The 21,198-nt window shown below is 39.7% G+C and overlaps 1 protein-coding gene across 1 annotated transcript in view; it reads right to left on the bottom strand.

Annotated features, from left to right (window-relative positions):
* The window catches only part of LOC148374658 (serine/threonine-protein kinase pim-3-like), a 49,575-nt gene that overhangs the window by 15,768 nt on the left and 12,609 nt on the right, over window positions 1-21,198 (bottom strand). The gene's annotated exons all lie outside the window — the stretch shown is intronic.

Raw genomic sequence — 21,198 nt, 5'->3', positions numbered from 1 at the left:
GGAAGCCTGCAGCGACTGGCGCCAAATGAGCGGGCACAGGTGAAACTAATCTGTAATCATGAAACTCATCAAATGTCATGGAGTTTTAGGGGAGCCTTTTTGTGAAAGAGATTGCCAATGCTATGCAAAAATGAAAGATAGTACTCTTTTAGCAAAATCAGGCAGTACTTACAATCAATGTTCCCTCTAAGCTGTGTGTGTGCACAATTGCGCACTACCCACAGATTTTGCGGGCACAAGAAAATCTAGCCAGTTCACAAAATGAGGGCTCAAAATTGCTAATTAAAAAGCGAATTAAGTCAGAGTTACAGTGCATGAAGGTAAAAATACACAGGTTCCCCCGACTTTGTGTTCTAAATGCAGTATTTTGATGTCAAGGTCGAAGTAGAACGAAGTTGAGTAAAGTCAGTAGAGTTTTCCGAGAACCAGCTTCTTTGGCTCGGCTCACTAAAAAGAACCGGCTCTTTCGGGTCCCAAACGGCTCTTCAGATTGTTTTTGCTTCTTTAATCCCTACACGACCAAATATTATGTAAAATTGTGCACAAAATGACTTAAGAGAAGGAAGTAAATAGAACAAAAAAGAAAAAAAAAATACCAAAATGAAAAAGTAGTGAAAAGCTGAGGAAAAAAGAAACAAAAGGAAGAAAAAAAAGGGAAAAATTCAGAAAAAAAAGCCAGAAAAAAAGAAAAGAAAGAAACAAAGGAAAAAAAGTAAATAGAGAACAAAAAGAAAAAAAATAACAGCTACGAAAAAATATACACAATGGGATTTGTTTTAAATGAACTTAAAAAAAATAGAAAAAACAGAGAAAAAGAGGAAAAGGTTTGTGTTGCATTCAAATAATTTCAAATTATACCAAGTCAATCTTGTTGCCAACATTGTACTTCCACTAAAAAGTTTAATTAAATACAGTTCTGTATCGAGCAACCGACTAATTAAGCCCCCAAAAATGTTAGTATTATGCGACAAAAGATACCAGGAAAAAAAAAGAAATGGAAATCTTGTGAAGGAATTGTTGTAAAAACAAATGACGTTTGTAGGCCGTACAATCTTTGCAATTCATTTAAAAGTGATTTTTTTTTTTTTTTGCATTGCCGGAAACTCAGCAAAATGTAACGTGATGTTAAGTTTTGGACATGTTTGATAATGGATTACCACACTTGGAGTTGCTGTTGCTTACTGTTGTTTCAAGCGTTGCTCACTGACTTTGTGTGAACGCTCAGACCCGTGGAAAATTAGAGGGAACATTGCTTACAATATAAAAAAAAACTATCACTACAGTATGTATGCACATTATTATTATTAATGTTATTATTATTATTATTATTATTATTATTATTATTATTCATAATAATGTATTAGTATATGTATTTACTTTAATCATCATACTTCACACTAGATTATAAAACCTAACCAGAGAATACACCGTTGATGTATTTAATCTGTAGTTTAAGGTATGCAATTTTGGGGGAATATTTCTGTGTGTTTCATGGGTTGAGATAACAAAGATTGGTTAGGAGTTAAATGATTAATTAATTCTTTAATTCAATAAATGTAATTTTATACCCATGAAAAGTGAGATTTTTTTTGTTGGTATTTTGATATGTATTATAGAAGGCACTTATGTCTTTAACTGACTAAGCAAATTGTGCATTGTGCTAGCTAAATAGTGTCGCCCTGAGAAAGCCCGATCTAGGGAACCTAAAGAGGGTCGGGTCTGGTTAGTACTTGGGTTGGAGAGAAGTCTGGGAAAATACTGAGTGCAGTAAATTGATCATTTGGCGCACGCTCTGCTGCGACAACACTAACTTTACCCCCGGTATAGTCGGTGAAAATTTTCCTAAGAGGACCAAATAATAAAATCACTAGCTGAAAATATGTTTTATTGGTAAAAATCAATGCATCTCTTGCAACTGAATTGAAAAAAAAGTATTCCTGAAATGAAGTGATATTCTTATCGTGTGTTTGGAATTACAGATTGGGATCAAATGTGACACCTAGATTTTTGACTGGGTCACTTGGGTGATTTTGTATTTGTCAATATTCAGAGCAGTATTTGAGAACAAGTCCAATAATTAACATTTCGGTCTTTTCAGGGTTGAGGCACAAAAAGTTGAGTGACATCTATCTTTTTATCTCAGTGAGGGAGGCCTCCAAATTTCCACAGTTTAGTGTGGCAGATTCTTCCATCGAAAGATATAGTTGAGTGTCATCTGCGTGGCAATGGAAACTGATATCATACTTGCGAATTATATCACCTAACGGAAGCATGTGAATGCTGAAAAGAAGGAGGCCAAGTACACCACATGTGTCAGATGTCATTTCACCATATTTAACACAATCTGTCCTATCTGAGAGGTAGGATTTTAAGCATAAAATGACGCTTCCTGAGAGACCAATTCATTTTTCCTGCTGGTCAAGTGAATAAGGTCCAGTAGCAGCAACAGTGATGAAGCCCTGGAATCCATTGCCAGTAGAAAATCATTGGTTACCTTAACCAGGCCTGTCTCAGTACAGTGGTTAGCCCTGAATCCTGATTGCATAGATTTAAAAAGATTATTTTCAGATTTCCTACCACATTCCAAAGACATGCATTTCAGGTGGATTGGCTGGTCCAAATTAATAATAATAATAATAATAATTTCCTTTGTATTGTCATACTGTGTAACAATGTACACAGAACGAAATGTCGATACACCTGACCCGTTGTAGCGAGCCGATGCAGCCGCAGCCAACAGAGGGCGCCGCCATTTTATCAAAGTTATAAGTCTTTGGTATGACTCGGCCGAGGCGCGAACCAGCGACCTCCCAGTCTCAAAGCGGGCGCCTTACCATCTAGGCTACTGAGTTGTCCCTAGTTGTGAATGAGCGAGCAAGTTGTCTGTCCGTGTGTGGCCTGTGATTGGCTGGCAACCAGTTCAGGGTGTCCCCTGCCCATTGCCTGATGATTGCTGGGATGGGCTCCAGCACTCCCGCGACCCTACTGAGGATAAGCGGTGCAGCTAATGAGATAAGATGAGATGAGATAAAATAAGTTTTAGATAGTGCTCCATTCAATTATAGGATCACTTTGATCTTTGTTTAACTGTGTAACAGATTTACAATTGAATAATGAGTTGGCCTTTTTATATAAGAATTATGGTGAACCATCTCGGCCTTTTTGTTTGTGTATATTCTCTAATAAAACTTCAAACTTTTAATAACTGCTTATCTCCACCCCTTACTGACCAACCTAAAAAGCAATATACAGTAAATAAAAACATGCGGAGAAAACCAATGCCTTAATTGAATTGTAACCAAAGTGCAGAAATATTCAACTTTTCATTTTTGGTTAAATTAAACAAAGGAGCAATCATTGCACCAAACTGTCTTTCCATTATGCCATCTCTAATAGGTAGTATTATCTCTTGTGCCTGACTATTTTTTTAATATGATAAACATGAGAGGGAAATGTAGTTATCTTAAAAACTCTGAATTGCGCTATTACTTCTTCTTTGCTGAGTAACTACGATGCAATAATGCTGTAAAAGCATCCTTTTGCGCTTACTTCTTAAAAGAGATTGTCCTAATTAAATCTACAAATCGTGATGTCATCAAACTGATGTCATTGTGTATTTATGACATACTAAAAATGTATATGAATCATTATCAAACTTGAGTGAAGGACGCATTTTAAATGTGTCTTCTTCAACTGCAACTGTAAGATTCTACTGTTTAATTTTGGCATATTCGATTACCCCCAAAAGATGACTGTGAGCCATGATTTCAACCCCAAACTCCTTTGCAGATTGATTGAGAACAAAATAAAAAGCACCTAGAACCTGTTTGTCATGGGTGACCCTACCAGGGGCTTAGAGGTGACAACATAGCTCCTGGGATCATTGGGACACATAAACTCCCCCACCTCGGTAATGTAGCAGATCATGGAGGAACAGCTAGTATTTCAACTCATTCAAATAAAATAAAAATGTCTATCCATCTATCCATCCATTGTCTTCCGCTTATCTGGGGTCGGGTCGCGGGGACTGCAGGAACTGTAGGAACGTAGACCGACCGGTAGATTGCAAAATTTGCCTTTCGGCTTAGCTCCCTCTTCACCACGACGGACCAGTACAGGGTCCGAATGATGCTGCACCGACCTGTCTGTTGATTTCTCGTTCCATCCTACTTTCACTCGTGAGCAAGACCCCAAGATACTTGAACTCCTCCACTTGGGGCAAGATCTCATCCCCCAAACGGGAGGGAGCATGCCACCCTTTTCTTGCTTTACAGTTGGCTACGAATCGCTCCAGTAAGAGCTGAAGATCACGGCCTGAGGAAGCTGACAGCACCACATCAACTGCAAAAAGCAGTGATGCAATGCAGAGGCCCAGACTCCTTCCCCACCAAAGCTCTGCCTAGAAATTCTGTCCATAAAGTTATGAACAGAATCGGTGACAAAGCCCTGGCGGAATCCAACTCTCATCGGAAACGAATCCAACCTACGAATCCGACATACTGCCGGCATTGCGGACCAGACTATGGCACTGGGCAACCAGGGCCCGCACAGCCCCATACTCACGAAACAGCCCCCACAGGGCCTCCTTAGGAACACAGTCAAATACCTTCTCAAAGTCCATAAAACACATGTAGACCAGATAGGCAAACTCCCATGCACCCTCGAGGACCCTGCAGAGGGTATAGAGCTGGTCCAGTGTTGCACGGCCGGGACGAAAATCACACTGTTCCTCCTGAATCCGAAATTTGACCCTCCACTCCAGTAACCCTGAATAGACCTTACCAGGGAGGCTGAGAAGTGTGAATCCCCAGTAGTAGGAACACACTCTCCGGCCCCCCTTCTTAAACAGGGGAACCACCACCCCAGTCTGTTAGTCGAGAGGTACTGTCCTGATGTCCATGCGATGTTGCAGAGGCGTGTCAACCATGACACGCCCACAATATCCAGAGCCTTAATGAACTCCGGGCGGATCTAATGGACCCCTGGGGCCCTACCACAGAGGAGATTTTTGACCACCTCAGTGACCTCAACCTCAGAGACACGAGAGCCCAACTCAGAGTCCTCCGGCTCTGCTTCCCCAGAGGAAGATGTGTCGGTGGGATTGAGGAGGTCTTTGAAGTACTCTGCCCACCGATTCACAGCGTCCCGGGTCGAGGTCAGCAGCCCCCCATTGTCACTGTACATGGTGTTGATGGCAACTCTTCCCGTGCCTGAGTTTTTGCCTCAGCAACCGCCGAAGCCGCATTCCGCTTGGCCAGCCGATATCTGCCAGCTGCTTCCAGAGACCCACAGGACAGGAAGGTCCGATAAAACTCTTTCTTCAGCTTGACGGCATCCCTCACTGCCGGTGACCACCAACGGGTCTGATAGTTGCCACCGCGGAAGGCACCGACTACCTTACGGCCACAGATCTGATCAGCCGTTCCAATGATGGAGGCACAGAACAGTCCCCTGCCTCCCTCGGGACATGGGCAAAGTTCTGCCGGAAGTGTAAATTGAAACTTCTTCTTACAGGAGATTCTGCTAGCCGTTCCCAACAGACCCTCACAACACGCTTGGGTCTACCGGGTTGAACCCGCATCTCCCCCACCATCTGAGCCAACACACCACCAGGTGGTGATCAGTTGACAGTTCGGCCCTCTCTTAACCCGAGTGTCCAGAACATGCGGCTGCAGGTCCGAAGAAACGACAACAAAGTCGATCATCGAACTACAGCCTAGGATGTAATGGTACCAAGTGCACATATGGTCACCCTTATGTCTAAACATGGTGTTTGTTATGGAAAAAAACATTACGAGTACAAAAGTCCAATAACCATACATCACTTGGGTTTAGGTCAGGGGGCTGTTCTTCCCAATCACGCCCCTCCAGGTCTCACTGTCATTGCCCACGTGAGCGTTGAAGTCTTCCAGCAGTACGAGGGAGGCCCCAGGAGGTGTGCTCTCAAGCACACCCTCCAAGGACTCCAAGAAGGGTGGATACTCTGGACTGCTATTTGGTGCATAAACACAAACAACAGCCAGGAACCAAAGGCGAAGGGAGGCTACCCTCTCGTCTACCAGGGTGAACCCCAACGTACAGGAGCTGAGCTGTGGAGCAACTAATATGCCCACACCGGCTCTACGCCTCTCACCACGGGCAACTCCGGAGTGGAAGAGAGTTCAACCCCTCTCCAGATGAATGGTACCAGAGCCCAAGCTGTGTGTGGAGGTGAGTCCGACTAAATCGAGTCGGAACTTCTCAACGTCACACACCAACTCAGGATCCTCCCATGCCAGAGAGGTCACATTTCATGTCCCAAAAGCCAGTTTCTGTAGCCGGGGATTGGCAAGCCAAAGACCCCTCCCTTTGCTGCTAACCAGCTCTCTTTAGGCACCCGACTCCTTTTGCCCATCCCACAGGTGGTGAGCCCATGGGAAGAGAAACCCACGTCGTCCCTTTGGGGTGTGCCCAGCTGGACCTCGTGAGCTTAGGCCCGGCCACTATGCGCTTGCCAGCATATCTCACCTCCGGGCCAGGCTACAGAAGGAGGCCCAGGTAACCCACGTCCAGGCGAGGGAAATTTCTGACCAACATTTTTTCTCTTCATAAGGGGTCTTCCTATCTGCATTTTGTCCGACCCCTCACCCAGAACTTGTTTGCCATGGGTGACCCTACCAGGGGTTAAAGCCCCCAACAACATCTTCTAGGATCATTAGGCCACACAAACTCCTCCACCACGAATATCCACATCAACAAAATTATCAATTATGAGGGAAGGCAAATCATTTTACTCATTTTAGATATTAGTTTTCTTATTTGATAAGTTTTTTAAACTATTATTTTAGCTACAGTTGATAATTAATCATTGGGTTGAGGGATGGGTGCCACCAGGCTGCACTTGCCCCAGACACACTACAGGAAATAGTGCCCGTACCACCCTAATGGTTAAGGGATCCCCCCAAGCGACCAACCAACCAACCGACCGACCAATCAACCAACCAACCAACCGACCGACCGACCAACCAACCAACCAACCAACCAACCAACAAATTGTTTGAATTTTTTTCAGCAAAATAAGAAAAACAATTTGATTATTGTTTGGAATTTCTACAAAAAAAATCTACTTTTTTTTTTGTTGCAATCAAAGTTAAAGTAAAAAAATATAAACAACAGATACAGTGTGTAAACGAGGGCATACTGTCATTGCAATTTAGATATTGATGTATTAATTGGTTGATTGGTTGGTTGCTTGGCCTTCAAGGTATATACCTCACTGTCAAAATCAAATCAAAATGATCTCACGATTATCATCACATTAACATCATATTTTTTACTCAATAAGTGAACATTTATGCCATCAATAGGCAATTACTTGAGTCTAATTATACATGAGTCATTTGCCCCTATGATCAATAAGGGCCATTTGGTTTAATCGGAGGAAATTTTTCATCAGAGACAAGCAGAGGTTGGGAAGCTATAATTAAACCTCTGTTCTCTGTCTCGAGGTTAAAAAAAGAGAAGAAAAACAGGTCGACGAACTTCCACTCCTTAACCTCATCCTTCCTTGGCAGCATGTTCAGCACTTGCCTAATTATGTGACTGCAGGATGAAAACTCCCGGCCAACAAGACAGGCTGTCCCGCAAGGACATTGGCTGTATAACGAGGAGCCAAATGTCAGCCTGCTTGTGCAGCCTGATGAGCTGCTCCCAACTTTTTGTTTCTGTTTGTGCGCCTGCCACCTTGCTTTAGGTCTTGCTGTTTGGAGGTGCAGCCAATGACCCGTGTGTCAACAAGTGGGAGCAGTATGTGCAAAGAGGACGCGGCCCGTGGGGGACGCGGCGGCAGCTGTGTCCGAGTCTCGTGGAACAAAAGCAATATCTGCGTCGCAGTGGAGGAGAGGAGTTGGCCTGCCCCAATTAATGTATATAGGAAATGCAGAGCTAGGCTGTCAGGGTCTGCAAGGCCTTCTCTGCTGGCCTGAAAAATGTCTAAATCGTGTAATCAATTCCGCCATAAATACTCAAGTCATGTTTATTTGTATAGCCCTTAATCAGAGAGTCTCAAAGGGCTTCACAGATCAAAGACTATTGCAAGTTACAGACTATTATGACAACATCCCCTCTTCTAAAACCTACATGAGGGCAAATAATACACATATTATCAACGTAAGATATAGGATATTCATATGCTATAGAGTATAAGTCTGTTTTAAGCTTAGATTTAAATATTTCCACTGAGGTTGCGAATCTCAGAGGGTAAAGGATTCCACAGCACCGGGGCCCAGATGGAGAATGCTCTTGAACCTGCGGATCTCTTCTTGGCTCTTAGGATCAATAGTTGACCAGCGTATTCAGTGCGAAGGCTCCAGTCCTTGCTTTCCCTCTGGTTGCACTGATTCCAGATGTGTGCTTTTACATTTAAGCATTAACCAATTTCATTTCAGCTATTTCTTGGATACAAATATGGAGGCCTTGCCAATCAATTTTGCAGCCCCTGTAGTTTAAAATAAATATTGACAAAGGTGTGTCTTTATCCAATTAGATTTAAAGTGGGCGAAACCTGGGCCTTCTAGCAGGCACAGGATAAAGTCAGTATTTTCACAAACTATGATCGGCTTCAACTTGAAGAAGGCAATGAAGAATAATTGGCTGATGATTCATTATACTAGCCAGAGCTAGCAAACCATATCTGTAGCAAGCAGCACAATAAAGTACATTTTGCTGATTTAATAGCTGATTTGTCAACCCACAATGGCTGAAAGAGGAGAAAAAATGATTATTTGCAGAAATACTGTCAAAGCCATTTTCACGATAGACTTTTCAAGAGGTCGGACAACTCCAAAGCTACCAGGCCTGTCACAACCAGATCAAGCAGGAACTTTCATTTCATTGACACGATGAAAGCCCTGCATCCAAAAACAAGGGAAACTGTATGGAGCTCCTTTCTTTTCTATTATGAGAGACACAGATTTACAGTACCACCTGTCAACGAATAAGTGGAGAAAAGGGATACATTTTGCTTTTTTTATATGTGTCACAGCTGTATTTTCAGTAAAGTTTTATAGCTATAAAATAGTTATAGAGGGTTGGATTGATTCAGACACAGCACTTCTGAAGGTTTGGGTGTAAAATGCACGGCCCGCAACTGATGAAATGTATCACTCATGTATCTTATGTACAGTACTGTATCTCAAGCTCAGTATTCATTTGATACATTACATTTTATCTCAAAGTAGAAAAAGGCTTAAAATGTGAGTACAAATCTATAAAAGAGGATTTGTTAAAGTTGGAATGGATGGTACTCATGATTTGACAAATTATTTGAGATTTTAATGTGTGAAACAGTGACGCGGATCCCTGGTGAGACACAGTCAGATTAACAAATAAATAAACCGACATCGTATTCCACATTTGTTTGGCAAAGCAGTAAGGTAATATATAAACTGTAGCATAGAAAAAAAAACATTTGATTGATTATGAATTGATTTCTTGATGTTATATGTACCTCGTTATATTTAAAGGAAATTGATAGGATCGTTTTTCTTTTAGTTCATATAGGTTTTCTTACACCCCTACTCAACATTATCGTATATTGAACTAAATGGAGATCATGAGTGGGACTCATCTTCGGATCTCAACGAATTTGATGACAGGTTGACTACAGAGTGGCCCCCTCAGTGTACACGTGAGTGTACCGCCTTCAAGTACAAGTACTGCAGCATTTTTTGTGACCCCTGTATGTCATGCTAACCTGCCACAGGGTTATCATAACCAAACAAGCACAATGATCAGCTCACAGTTTGTGTCTTTCATCACTACTACAGAGGCAACTCTTTTTATATGTATGGCACTCAATTCAACTGTTTTTTTTTCACAAGCTGCGGGTTATAATGACATACACTCCATAGGACGTCCTTTTGAAACATGGCAGTGGTCATCAGACCAACGTCTGTTTATGGAAAAGGCAAGGATGCAATACTAAGCCAGGTACTGCCTTGAAAAAAAGAAATTACAAATAACTACTCGGTTCAGCAGCACGGCGGCGCAGTGGCTAGCGCGTGTGCGGCACAGTTCTGAGGTCATGGGTTCAAATCCAGCTACCAACCTTCCTGTGCGGAGTTGCAGGTTCTCTCCGTGATTGCGTGGGTTTCCTCTGGGCACTCCGGTTTCCTCCCACATTCCAAGAACATGCATGTCAGGTTAATTGACCAATCCAAATTGTCCCTAGGTATGAATGAATTGTCTGTCCCTGTGTGCCCTGCGACTGGCTGGCAACCAGTTCAGGGTGTCCCCTGCCCACTGCCCGGAGATGGCTGGGATGGGCTCCAGCACCCCCGCGACCCTACTGAGGATAAGCGGTACAGATAATGGATGGATGGATGGATGGATGGATACACGGTTCAGTTCATGAATCTTTTAACCGCCTGGGTCGTAGGGGCACTGCTTCCAGTGGTGTGTGCAAAACAAAACTCAATAATATATGAAATAAAATAATCTTTACAAATATTTTATCATTGATTTCATGGATAATTTTGCCATTTTACCCATTTAACGCAAGAAGTTTTTCTCAAACGGGTAGTGCTGGGGCAAGACAATTTTTCCCATGTTGACTCATTTTTGAAGGCTTATAGAAAATTGAGTTCTGTTGCTATATAGGCTTAGGAAATATAAAATGAAGCTTAACAATCCTCATCTTTCATTTGAAATTATAAGTTTCTATTATATATATATATATATATATATATATATATATATATATATATATATATATATATATATATATATATATATATATATATATATATATATATATATGTGTGAGTGTCTGTGTTTGTGCATGTACAAAACATCTCCCCTCTCTATCCCGACGATAAAGAAAAGTTTTGTAATTTTTTGGGGGGGACAGAATAAAGCTTTGAAACGTTAACTGTGCTTACATTTTTACTTAACTCACCACACTGCGTGTACTCCGCATACAGGCCGCCTACACAGTGCCTTTCTGAGTTATACGTTGGAGACAGGAAGCAAAACTAGGCAATAAGTGTGTTGACAAAGACCAGATCAACACTATTTGTGCCTTATGGTGGTGATTTTTCATACCAAAATAATTCCCAGAGGCTTCATACTTACTGATTAAGCGCCAAACTCTTTATAACATGTTTTTAAATAAAACAACCAAAAATAACATATTTTTATGTTGTGGCAGTCTGTCACAATGCATCTGAAAAAGTAATGGCACTGAATGAGTTAAGTATTTTTTATAAGATATTTTTCCTTTAGTTTTGTTTTTTGAGGAAAAAAATTGTTATTCCATGTAATTCAAAACACAAAAATGATTAAAATGATCTGATATGAAAAACTTCAGAATACTGCACAATAAGGGAAATGTGTCCAGTCTACTAAAATGTTGGACTTTTGCCTACGAGGGCAAAGGTGAGCTCATTGAGCAAAAAGCAATCATTCTGCCTCTTCATTCATCAACAATGCTCCCTTTGTGTGTTTGCGATGTTGTCACTATCCGTGAAAATCTTATCATTGCAATTTCTATTTGCTGATTTCTATTTTTTTTACATCATTTCAAAACCAATGCCGTTACTGTGAGGCCTTGCTTATTATTTTTATGTATCTATTTTAGGGTCGGAGGGAATATCTATTGACGCGTTATTGAAAGTGACACATGGCCAACTTAATGCTAATTCTCGCATTGTTTGAAAGGAATTGAGCGTGGGGTATATACTGTGCATCACCTCCCCGAGGCATCCCGCTCTGACATGGCCGCAGCTAATATGACATCATATTACTGATGCGGACCGGCTTACCAATAACCTTGGCGCAGTGTGAGATTGTTTTTTTCTTGTGTGGCCGCAGCTCATGTAGCCGCTCTCAATGTTTGTCAGATCTCCACATACGGCTAATGCAACATTGCAGTCTGCTAGAGTTCATCTTCTGTATTGTTGTGTCTATCTGGTGTAAAATGCAGTAATAAATCACTGTCTACTGCTTTAAGTCAGTGGAATTGTTTTATGTGCCTTTAGGCAGCCTTGTTTTTATGTTCTCAACCAATAATACTTAATGATGTTATAACAAAAACTATTTTAAACTAGTTTTTTTTTAACGATGCGTATGCATTCAATTGTGAACAAGAGTGATTTCATGCTTGTTCCTAGGTTTTTTGTTCGTGTAGCCTGAAAATGTTTCAAAAACAGTCCAAACGCTAACCCAAACCACCAAAAAGTGGAAAAAATAAAAGTTTATTCGTACTTGAGGAATGAGCTGAGATCATGACTTCAAAGATGGTGTTTTACCTCTCCTTTTTTAATCTTTTTTGGGGTTTGAATTGGCATTTGCACTGTATTTGAAACAGTTCTTTTTTGTTTTCAACTTTTTCATCCTTGAATAAATGAAAACAACCAGCACACGTGTGATATCACTCAAACACGCACCACCCTCCACTCCGCCTCCTTTCGTCAATCCTAATCCACTGAGTGACCAGAAAACCGATAAGACAAAGTAAAATAAAAGCAGATAGGCATGGTGAAAATAAGGCATAAAGTAGCTTTGAGCTCAGTTGGGCATGGTTAACACATACGTAATAGAGACAATATTTAATTTTAAACATTTAAAGGACACTTCAAACTACGAACCCCACCTCCAAGCCAGGAAATGGCGGCAGAGTGGCAAAATTTCAAATAGCGGACACCACGTTTAGTTGTAAAACACATTCTATTCCATGTCCCTAGCAGCCTGGTGGTTAAGATATAATGCTCTTACCTTTACGATTAGGTTTGATCCCCGTTGCCACCATTGTTATGCAAGTGTTAGTAATAAAATGTATAAACTGAACAATGTTTGCACAAATATGATAACACGTTTTGGCTGCATGTAAGGACCACTGGATTTTAAAGGTGCATGTTAAATTTCTGTCCAATTTGGGGGGTTTGCATTTGCCTTGTTGTCAGGAAAACCAGGTAAGATCAGTGCAGGCTTTATTGCATTAATCTTAATACTGCATAACTAAAATAATTGAATTACTCAAGAAAAAAGCTCATTCTGACAAATATTTGAAACCTCATGGACATCCTGCCAGTTATTACACCCCAACACACTTTACCTCCATTCCACATTCTTGTGTTAAAAATGGTGTAGTCGAGGAGAGAATATAGGGGTTTTATTTATCTCGGGCCTCTAAAGTGCAGTGTACAAGGCAGTCGAGGTAGAGAAGATTAAAATTGTCCTATACGGAGTACTTATTTTACTCCCAAATCAGGGCTTTTCTTCCGAGTGCTTCAGCTTCCTTTACCAGCCCTTCACATTCCGTTTGTCATTCTCTTTCAACCATTAACTCATTAGTCCTCTCTCTTTTACTCCTTCCCAGGGCTCCCGTTTGACCACTGAACCGCTTCCATTCGATGTCCCATGGTCCAATTAAATAGATAAACCTAAAAAATGTATTGTATTAATGGTAACTATTCAATAAGGTTTTACCCAATTTAGTTTTCCAATGACCATGAAGTAATAAATGAAAGAAAACACATTAAAAAGCTAAGAAAAAAAAACATAATTAAAGGGACACTGTACAACATTTGACCACTAGATGTGGCTTTAATTTAAAATGCAAAGGGAAACGAGTACTACAAAGCACTAGATTACTATGGTACTCAAAGTAACCAATATCGCACTATTTCCTTCTCCTTTTTTTGCCCAGCCTTTAAAAAGGTTTTTTTTTTTAAGTACCCTTATACTCCCTGTAGGTGAGGCTAATGTCATGTAAAACAAGAACAAATCTATTACTTGGGAGTATATTGACAATATGCATGTTTATGCAATAGTTTATGTATGTTTTGCTTATTATTTAAATATGTCGTTTTTACAAGTAGGAGGTGCTATGAATAATACACAATGACCCTTTAAACAGTTTGGAACTACCACTAACGACGTTAACAAAAAAACACAGGGTAAACACCCAATTTTGGACCTCCTCATTAATGTCGTTCATGTGAAGATCTGGTACGCCATTTTCCACCAGAGAGTGCCAACCGGCTTTGGAACTGGGACATACTTGTCCCTAATGATACTGACCCATTAGGATGACATTTTCATTTATCATTTTATATTCCAATGTCATTGCTACATCGGATTTGGTTTCTATTACTTGCTAGGTTCACACTGCAGATCTTAACTCTCAATTCCAAATTTTGGGTGAAACCTGGTGATTTTTGTGAGATCATTCCCATTTCCAACTAAATGCGACTCATATGCGACTTCATCTACTTTGTGAATGCCACAATTGGTCCGCATGAACGGAGGAGAACATTTGCGCAAGTACTCATGGATGTTAACAGCTGATCAATTCCCTTATAATATCAATTAAGGCCATTCATTAATAATTCGCCGTGAAGGGCCATGTTCAACCAGTACATTTTAGTACTGTAATATTTGCACTATAGGCCGTAATTATTTTTCTAAGCTTGCAACCCTGCGGCATATGTTATTTTTCCAACGGCCGAGCAGTAAAGGTTAGAGTGAGAAATGTGGAATATTTGTGTTAAGGAAGAGACAAGTTTAATATAACATCGAGCTTTGTGCATGAATAAAACTAGCATGAAAAAGGAGTCACTCAAAAAGGGAGGTGGTAACCATATCGGGAATACATTTGATAGTGTTAATTTGTAAATGGAAATAATGTGGCAAAATGTATGGAATGCAAGAAGCGGCGTCCAACGAAGCAGAAATGTTTCAGGCGGATTCCAGTTTATTTGTCAGCATTATCGTGTGTTTCGGAAAAAATATTTTACACAGTTGGATTCTATGGATTATCCTTGATGTAACAAAGTTGAAGACGGCCAAGTGACGGATCAATGAGTTATCGCGGCTTTATAGTTTTCGCGTATCTTGTTTCAGGCTGATCATGATATTCCTCTGATGAGTATATTTGGAAGATCTTGAATCCTAAGAGATCAAGCTTTTCAATGACATGTGGCGAGACGTATTTCAGTGACTGGTGACACGTATTAGTTTATCAAAATTCTGACGGCCGGCGGAACGTTAAGGGGTTAAGGTGCTGGGAATTATTTAAAATCTTTCTGTGTACTGTCTTTCTTTGTAAATATATCATGTTTAAAGAAGGGGTCATGCGGCTTTTAGTCAGGTGCAACTTATATAGGTACAAAATGTTTTTTCCTTGAAAAATATTCTCGGTGGGGCTTATGATCAGGTCCGAATTTTACGCTAAGTGTTATTTTGCAGTTTATTATCCGTCATTGTATCATTAGGATTTGTTTTTGTTCATCTTTGCAGAAGGAATGTCTCATAAAAGACAAATGCCTCCCAGCTGACATACATGCCTGTTTTAAGGTAATTAAAATCTCGCTTTCCAAACACTTAAAACCAGTCCAAAAAGAGCACTCGCTCATCTCCCTCAAACAAGCGTCTCAACTTTCAAGGTCACCCTTCACTTGCACCTAATTGAAAACCCCGGAGCTCAATTTAGCGTGTGAGCATCGGAGATAAAGTGATCAACGCAGCGGGACCGCCACAAATGCGGCACGTCCTGCCACTCGTCTCATTATTGCAAAACTGCATCTCGCCGATGTTGGCAATATCAAACGCTAATGCTGTTCATCTGACACTTTCGCTTTACAAATTCTCATTATGTGTTAAACGACTATGAGCAACTGCAGTGATATTGGTTGCAAATTCCCTTTTCAAACCCCAGAACCCACTAATTGAAACTGAAAAATGTAAGCCATTTTTACCCTGTACCAAAAAATGTTTGTGGGGGATCATTCTGCTTCATTCCTCCATTATCTGCACCGCTTATCCTCAGTAGGGTCGTGGGGGTGCCGGAGCCCTTCCCAGCTATCTCCGGGCAGTGGGCAGGGGAATCCCTGAACTGGTTGTCAGCCAGTCACAGGGCACACATAGACTGAGATCTCACTCGTTCATCCACACCTAGAGACAATTTGGACCGGCCAATTAACCTGACATGCATATTTTTGGAAAGTGGGAGGAAACCGGAGTGCCCGGAAACCCACGCAGACACAAGGGTAACCTGCAAACTCCACACGGTTGGGCTGCACGCTAACCACCCAGGTGCTGCTCATCTTACGTAATATTTAATTATTTAATGAGAAAAGTCATTTTTTTTTCAATTTTAGCAAAATTAAATTTAAAGATCCTGCACAGGATTTGAAACTTTTTTACTCTCTGACGCCATCTTCTAGCTTATTCCATCATTCCAGCCTCTGTCAATCTCCTTGTGTTGCGTGTGCAAGTACATGCTTTTCTTAGACATGCTCAGACAAACTCTACTTTTTAGATATTTTTGGGGGTTTGGGTTGTCGTTGGGACCTTTTCTTACAATTTACTCGTTTCGTACCACACTAACTAAATCTGCGGGGAAGCGCATAAAGTAACTCTCCAACACACACACCCTCACCAATCTTTGTGTTCCACGGCCAGAACAAATTAAATAAAAGTAATAATAAAAGCAAGTAGGCACGGTTGAAAAAAAAAAATAAGCTTCCTGAACTTAGTGGGGCATAGTTACCACACACTTGAATGGACGAAATATTCTACTTTCAGCTTTTTAAGGACACTTCAAACAATGGCTGGAATCAAACGTTGGACTTCCACACCCATCCACTGTGGCACCGCTAACAATTTAATTTAGCTAAACTATCTGTCAACATGAAAATCTATTTCCTCAATATTAACCGTTTTAGTTATTATTTTTCTTTATTTTTAACTATTAAAATTTGAACAATAATATACAAAATAATAACTATGTTTAGCCAATAAACAAAAAACGTTTGTTCGTCTATTTTCTTAACTCATTCACCCTTTTGTAATGTTTATGCCATCATTACTCAGCCAGTGTTTGTGGGTATGACGGACCTGCTGAATTTTGTGGCTTTCAATTCTGCACAATCAAACACCTTATCCCTATTTCAATGACAGTATAAAATATTTATATCGTTAAATTTTGCCTTTTGCCTTTGTGAGTTTAAATGTATAATTTATTATTTTAAACCTAATTAAGAAAATAAATTGAAATCAAGATATGAGTGGAAACAAATTTACAAGTGACAAAAATAATCACTTACATTTCTTTGAACTTTTAAGCATTGTACAACACAAGCTGACAACATGACCAAAAAGGTCAGTCAAAACAACACACAAGCCCCATTCTACACATGGCCTTTAGCCACTAGCCTTTTGTATACTGGTACAGCATACTGGTCAAAAGAATTATCACTTGTGATGTTGTGTCCAAAGCGGCACGGCAGCTGAGTGGTTAGCACGTCCACGGCACAGTTCTGAGGTCATGGCTTCAAATCCAGCTACTAGCCCTTCTGTGCAGAGTTTGCATGTTCTCCCTGTGCTCGTGTGGGTTTCCTCTGGGCTCTCTGGTTTCCTCCCACAAAAACATGCATGTCAGGTTGGTGGGCTGATTGGGTTGGTTAGGTTTGGTTCGTAGGGGCACCATTTCCTGTGGTGTGTCTTTTGCAAGTACAGCCTAGTGGCGGCCAATACATGTGTGTTGATTATATTTTTCGGTCTTATCCTTCCTCCATTGGCGGGCTTTATGTTCATCCCCTATTTTTCCCCATTAAAAAGAACTCTCAAAAGTAAGGTTGTGTCTGTGTCTAAGCGCAATCCCTAACAATATGTTCCTTTTCAAGGATTTGGTAACATGTGTGTGACCGAGCAACTCTAGACATGCAATGTGTTGATATTTTATTTCTTGATTTTTTTCCTGTGTTCAACATCATTTCCAGCTGCCAAGTTAAGACCCCCGCTCAAATGTACAAGCTGACTTTCTCCTTTGTGTCAGACTAGCAGGCAACACGGATGCCACCATTTCCTCTTTCTGCGGGTCAAGTGAATGCAGCGATGGGCCGTTTCTCAAAGAAAATGTTCATTGCTGTTGCCAAGTTCTAATGATTGCAGCATTATGACTTGTGCGTTTCTGGCGTGCACTTCTCCATTTGCCTCTCAATTTAGAATTAGCTGTTCACAAATCACACAGCTCATCAGAGTGCCTATTGGGGCTTGAATATTCTGAATTTTATGGAAGCCCTTAATGAGAGATTATTTTTCCTCTCAAAAATAGAATTTTATTTAACTGTGTTCAGAAAAAAATCTTCAGCCTGTTTCATTTTTGATGACTATAATAAGATCCAAGCAGTCATCATTTAAAATTGTTTTAAACAATTGCTATCAAATAGGCAAGCTGGTTAGTATATACTAAGAAATTGTGTTTTTCATGAACTGCTGGTTTCTATATTTTTTATGTTCGGGTTTTTTTGGGAGGGGGGTTGGTGGGTAGCAGCAACATCAGGTAGCAATATTAAACGGATATATTATTTCCAGTTTTAGGCATGTAACTTTAAAAATTGCTACTTTACTCGATACTTCATTTAAAGTAATTCATTTAAGCCCCCCAGAATAATGACACCAAAAAGTAACGCGTTACACTAAAAATGATCATCTACTTACAGATTACCGTTTATACTCTCATAGAAGTCAACCCCCTTAAACTATGTTAGAACAGCCACATAATACAAGGAACAGAAGACAATGTGTACACCACACTGTGGTACCAGTGAAGCCTTTATATTTCCTGGCTTGTGCAGTCTGAAGAGCTTGCAAACAAACACTTAGGCAAGACACTCCATACACATTTCGTCTCTGGGCTTCAAAACACTCAAAAATCTCATTCTTCACTTTAGGGTATGGCCAAGATATTTGACTTTTTTTCTCCAGGCATGGTGTATAGGAAAAATAATTTTACAAATAACAAGACCAAAATTCAGCACACTTTTACCTTAAATGCTGTGCTCACATTTGCCCCATTTGTTTTTGTTGCATTGTTGTTCCTTTGTGAGTCACTCCCGCTTGTTTTTTGTTGATAATATAAACACCCTTCGGGCTACCTAATTGGGGGATGCATGTAAAAACATTAATAAAGCAGGAGTAGTCAACAACCAGATGACACTAAGCAAAAATATCTGAATTCATGAAGTAGCAGAGTAACACTTTAAGTACAGTAATGATACAACATTTTAGTTATAACACGCTACAGTATTTGTTACGAAGAAAATAGTGCTCCAGAAACGTGTCCCTTTGTAGAGCGTTAGTCCCAAAATCGCTTCTTTCTAGGTTCAAACCAGTATTTAAGATTCGTACAACCAGGAAATGGAAAGTAACACAAGACAACATTAAATTTCATTTAATTCAGTTTGGAAGATGTTAAATAATCTTCCATTGAGTTTTACAAAACTATTGGAAGTGGTATCATTCAAGAATTGTAGTACAGAGCATCATATTGGTACAATTAGCTCGAATCAATGACACAATCAACAAGATACGCTTCTTAGCTTTGAAATGTTTCTTTGTTTGAGTTGCAGATGAAATGTAAACTGATTGTGGGGTGACATTGTTTGAGCCTTGAAGGTTTGATTGAAGCAATCTGACTTTCAACAGGAAGGAACTTATCATCATACTCAGGGGCATCAACATTATTTTGACAGTATGTTTTGTCCTTATTCGACCAGGAGTCTAATTTATTACCACTGGCTATTTGGAAATTCATTTGAGAAGAAAACTCGAACCGAGTTACAATTTCCAGATTTGTTTTTTTAATGATTTGATTTTTTGTAGTTATTGTTATATATCAAACATCTACTTTGTATAATGAGCAATTTAAAATACAAACACAATACGGTCAATCTCCTGTTTTTTTCAAAATCCTTTTTTCAGTGTTGACAAGTGACAACATATTGTAACAACATATTGGTTAACATTATTAAATTAGAAATTTGTAACTCAAAGCACTTGCATGTCATAGCCAAGCCATCTTTCACTATTGATATGTACCTCATTTTGCTGAAGACATTTGCAGTCTGCAATGTTGTTATAAAACATTCACTTTCATAAGCAAATTCAACACGTATAATTAATTAAACATCCTTTCCATCATTATTATTCATTTTTGAGTTATTTTTGGAATGTCTGACTTACAATCTTCATGCAGAACAGTCACAGAAAGACAGCTCAAAAATAGTTTGACCATAACCAAAGTTTGGAATTTTTAGTACTTTAGTAACATTTGATGTTTGTGCTACTTACATTTTTCATATTAAGGTGACATGATTAAAATAGTAGATTATTTTCTCAAGTCCTGTTTATTATCACAACTAGTAGTTAATATTTGCTCTAAAGCGGAGGGTTGTAATAATCTACCACGCAAATAATTACTCTGTCGAATCCAAACAAATACAGTGGTACCTCTTTATACGACCACCTTTAAACCCAAATTTCAGAATCTTTTTTTTTTTCAATCAATAATCATAATAGTCTGTGGTTTGCAATCATCGGTGGTCTGTGCAGCCCTTTGAGACTCCTTGGGAGTAAGGGGCTATACAAGTAAACATTAATTGACTTGACTTGCTCGTTGTTCAAAAAACAAATCCAGTTCACGGGCCATCCCAAAGGTTACCACTAGGGACCGCTCACCGCTTGGGATTGCTTATCGCCAGCATCAGCACTTCCAGTCCGGGCATGCATACTAAAACAGGCAAAAAATGAATAATTCTGTAAAAAAAAAATTGTGTGCAAGTTAATTTCAAGTCACCTTATTTTTAATTGTACAATAGGTGCTTACGTATCAACAGTCTCCCGATCTCACACCGATCAGCCTTAACGAATTGCTCCCCTTTTTAATGATTGCAAATCCTCCTTATTACACTATAATAAACCTTAAAAACATAACGTAGCACCTCCTCACAGCAAAACAGACGATGTAGAATAACGGAACAGTATTACAATCTACAATTACATCGTCTGCTACCAGTGACCGAGACGATTCATATTAGAGCTTTTTTTTAATAATGTTCCATTAAAAAATGTTATACAGCATACACGATGTAAATATTAAAAAAATGGGGAACACATATACATTGAAAGGTATTAATTCTCAGTAATTCCTCCTTGCAACTCCCCCGCCCCTTCCTCCACAGCACACATTCATTACGGTGTGCATAATAAACTTGCATTATTATTATTTGTATATCTTCTTATTTATCTTCTCCTGTATTGTTTGATAACTATTTCAATTTGATTTTTGTCATCTGGAAGATGTCTTTCATCCTATAGCTGTTTAGAATTCACTTGTACTCTTTTAGGAGGACGGGAGCGGGCTCAATTATTTTT

This window comes from Urocampus carinirostris, chromosome 1 (genome assembly GCF_059441175.1).
Source record: "Urocampus carinirostris isolate Australia breed hairy pipefish chromosome 1, RoL_Ucar_1.0, whole genome shotgun sequence".
NCBI lineage: Eukaryota > Metazoa > Chordata > Actinopteri > Syngnathiformes > Syngnathidae > Urocampus > Urocampus carinirostris.
Note: the sequence above shows the minus strand (reverse complement) of the source record. Positions and strands in the feature narration are given on the sequence as shown.